The sequence below is a fragment of the Apteryx rowi genome, unplaced genomic scaffold (assembly GCF_003343035.1).
Source record: "Apteryx rowi isolate R43461 unplaced genomic scaffold, aptRow1 scaffold_178, whole genome shotgun sequence".
Taxonomy (NCBI): domain Eukaryota; kingdom Metazoa; phylum Chordata; class Aves; order Apterygiformes; family Apterygidae; genus Apteryx; species Apteryx rowi.
In genome coordinates, this window is record NW_020448063.1 from 1,633,989 (window position 1) to 1,638,290 (window position 4,302).

At 43.5% G+C, this 4,302-nt stretch overlaps 1 pseudogene; it reads right to left on the reverse strand.

The window, feature by feature from the left end:
• Positions 1-287: 287 nt before the first annotated feature.
• Positions 288-3,870, reverse strand: LOC112963815 (annotated as a pseudogene).
• Between the last annotated feature and the right edge of the window lie 432 nt (positions 3,871-4,302).

Genomic DNA, 4,302 nt, shown 5'->3' on the forward strand with positions numbered 1-4,302 from the left:
ATACATGTATTTGCACCAGTGAAAGTCATGTTTTTAATGAGCCATTAATAGCTCTGTCACTGATGACTTATGATCTTTACCCATGTACAAATGTAGTAAGCCACTTCCCACTGCTGCAGTGCCCATGTATATGCAACACACACATTAAAAAGCAACAATCTTAGTGCCTAACTGTCCTAGCTGCTGAGCGCCCTCAGCTCCCGACAGGCCCCTCAGGGAAGTCTAAAACAAAGTGTAATCCTGACAAATAATTTAGTGGTCAAAGTCTTAGGAATTTCAAGAGCCAGTCACTTTCTTGCTTTCTTTGCCTTTTTCAGTATATCACACTTTTTCCTGTTAGGACGCCGGCATCTTTCATCAATGCTCGGTATACATTCATAACGCCACACTTCTTCCATTTTCTCCACAGGGTAAACTGCTTCCACGTAATGATGGATCAGTCTCAGTCTGATGGGATCGAGCCGTTTTTTGTTACAAGCACCTGAATGGTTATATTGCAGTCTGAGATCCTCTGGAGTAAAGAGTTCTGGAAAGAGTCTTACAAGAAGCCAGGCAGCGAAGTTTCCAACTGAAAGGCTCTGCTGTGCTATCTCTCTTACCTCCTTATCAGACAGCAAATACAGAGAAGGCACAGGGAAGTCTGGATTAGGAGCTACGCGTTCATCAAGTGGTATCTTGCAAAAATCCTTGCTGCTTCCTTCGGGTGGTAGTGGCGGCCCTTCAAATTCTTCTCTGAATCTTTCCGGGTTTATTGCATAGCTAAGAAATTCTCTCCTCTCGGGCCCTGACACATGGACTTTCTGTTGCTGTTGGTACGTGTGTCTTTGTTCAGTGTCTCTTCGCTGACACCTCTCGTCGAGCTTCCCAACAAATTCCAATGTCCACACACTGTCGTTCTTCGCTCTCGGGTACAGTATCTGCACATAATGTCAAATTAATTTAATTCTAGTGGGATCTAGCTGTTTCTTGCCTAAAGATCTGCTACAGTTGTATTGCTTCCGTAAGTTTTCATGGGTGAATAGTTCAGGGAATAAGAGAACAAGCAATCGAGAGGCGAAGTTGCCTATGGAAAGACTGCTTTCATATACGTTTTTAATCTGCTCTTTGTTCAACAGGTAATCTGGGACAGGAACATCAAAATCTGGAGGTGGAAAGTCAAGTTTGTCAAAGTCTATGGGTACAAGCCAGATTTCTTCTGAGCGCCTACCAGGTTTTTCATATTCAAAACTGTCTTCAACTTTTATGAGTGATACATCATCCGGTAGACTAGAGGAATCGTAACAGTCGTCTCTCATCTGATCACATTCACTTCCATCCATATACATATTCTCAAGCTCATCGTTTATTCGCTGGACACATTGCTGCAACCAGGTTTCTTCTTCTTCTTTCTTCTTGAAAGTAAATTTCAGTGTACCTACGGAAGCCGATGAGGATCCAGCAGTTGCTTCCCAGAGTGTCCATAGCAGCTGTACCTTTCAGCTAATTTTCTGTGGTCAAAGAGCTCTGGAAACAATCTGCATAACAAAAAAACAGAAAATTCTCCAGGAGAAGAAGCTTCATCTAAAAATTCGTTGAGATCCTGAGCATCCAGAACGTAATCTGAGGCAATGACACTACTCCTGTCCAAGGACAGAGCTTCTTCCTGCTCTTTATCCTCAATAAAATGAGAGGATTCTACCTGTTCAGTCTCATAAAAACTGGATGATTGCACATTCTGTTGACTATTTTCCATCTCCCTTTTGGCCCAAAATCTATGGAAAAAATCACTGACTTGAGGCAAACACTCCACATGCCACACAGCTGTATTCTTCACAGAAGGAAAACAAACTTCCACATAGTTACGGATAAGCTGCAGATGAAGAGAATCAAGTTTCCTTCTGTTGAGGAAGCCGCACGCACTGCAGTTTCTGTTGAATTCATCATCGTTGAAGAGCTCTGGGAAGAGCTGCACGTAACCAGAAGGCTAAGTCTCCACCTGATGTGCTTTGATCCATCATTTGTTTGAGCTCTGCAGAAGTCAGCTGGTACTCAGGAGGAGGCTTGAACTCTGCGACAGACTCTGCTGGACCGACTTGCTTCTTAATTCGGCTRACCTCCAGAGACAACAGGTCAACTTTGCTGTGAAGCTGGGTCAYATTGGAATTGAGGGTGTTAAGTGTGTAAAACATTTTCTGTATCAAAGAATATATATTTGGATCGGAATCTGTGGTGGCAGCTGTCACAGCAATGGCTGCAGCAGCATCTCTTGTGCACTGATCATTAAAAGTTCGAAGATGCGAGGGACTGCTGGGACTGATTTTTTCAAACAAATCGTAAGAAGCAAACTGCTCTGTTCCTGGTGGGTTCTTCTTCTCTGTAATTTTGTGTGAGACGCCATAGAGAGGTTTTTTTATAAGATGGAGTGGTTATGTCACTGAAGGGTTCTTCTTCACAGAGCCATGTTGTGTTAGGATTCTTGTTCTTGTTTGGCTGCTCTGTATCCACCTGAGTGGGTGAGCCACTGTCTCTGTTCTTCATGTTTGAATGGGGGCCCTTTGAATGAATAAATACTGTATTAGCAAAACTGCCTTAAAAATATTAGCTATAAATGTGTGCCTCTTAAGCAGGTATCATTACATAAATATGCACTGCCAAATTTTCTCCAGAGGACTTAATTGTGTTACATATATGTCTCACAGTAGTGGGAACAGGGTACTGTTGAATGGTATTGCGCACTTTCTCAGGGATAGCTTTTGTCTGCCCCCTCCAGACTATCCCTAACAATTGCACACTGATGTCCGGCCCCTGTACCTTCTTAGGGTTTACAGCCCACCCCCACTCCTGTAGGGTCTGTACCGGCAATGATAACTGCTCACGGACTTGTTCTTCAGAAGGTCCCATTGTCAAAATATCATTGATATAATGATGGATGGTACACTCNAAAGTTCGAAGATGCGAGGGACTGCTGGGACTGATTTTTTCAAACAAATCGTAAGAAGCAAACTGCTCTGTTCCTGGTGGGTTCTTCTTCTCTGTAATTTTGTGTGAGACGCCATAGAGAGGTTTTTTTATAAGATGGAGTGGTTATGTCACTGAAGGGTTCTTCTTCACAGAGCCATGTTGTGTTAGGATTCTTGTTCTTGTTTGGCTGCTCTGTATCCACCTGAGTGGGTGAGCCACTGTCTCTGTTCTTCATGTTTGAATGGGGGCCCTTTGAATGAATAAATATTGTATTAGTAAATCTGCCTTAAAAATATTAGCTATAAATGTGTGCCTCTTAAGCAGGTATCATTACATAAATATGCACTGCCAAATTTTCTCCAGAGGACTTAATTGTGTTACATATATGTCTCACAGTAGTGGGAACAGGGTACTGTTGAATGGTATTGCGCACTTTCTCAGGGATAGCTTTTGTCTGCCCCCTCCAGACTATCCCTAACAATTGCACACTGATGTCYGGCCCCTGTACCTTCTTAGGGTTTACAGCCCACCCCCACTCCTGTAGGGTCTGTACCGGCAATGATAACTGCTCACGGACTTGTTCTTCAGAAGGTCCCATTGTCAAAATATCATTGATATAATGATGGATGGTACACTCTGTAAGCGGGGGGGGGGAAGATCAGCTGAGATCATCTAGTGGCATATAGTGGGCCTATGTTTATAGCCCTGAGGAAGGATTTGAAACATATATTGCTTATCATTCCATGTAAACGCAAATTGATCTTGCAATTGCAGGGATATAGCGATAGAGAAGAATGCATCTGCCAAATCAATGACAGCTTTCCATTCTTGCAGATGTTTCCCTATGCCTTCCAGCAGAGTTACCATGTCAGGTACTATGGCTGCTAATGGTGGGGCAACTTTATTTAGCTCCCTATAATCCACAGTCATTCGCCATGAGCTTCCAAACATGAGGCTTCCAAACAGGCCAAATAGGACTATTGAAAGCCGACAGGGCAGGGTGTATTATTTGGGTATGCAATAAAGCATCTATTGTTTCCTGAATCTCCTGTTCCCCACCAGGAACTCTGTATTACTTCACTTGCACTACAGTGGGGGGAACTGGTAGATCCACTGGGTCCCATTTTGGATACCCTCCAATCAAAGTAATGGATCGCAACTGCAGTAACGCAGAAATTTTTCCAAAGGAGAACAATCCTTGCAGGGTCTGAATATCTCTGCCCAGTAGCACATCGATCCCCAAGATATACTCGTGAATCGGTGCTAATAAAACAGTGGCAGAAAATGGGGGGGTTTTGCCAATTGCTAACGTAACTACAGCCTGTCTCGCCGGGGTGGCTGATCCTCCCAACCCACATATAC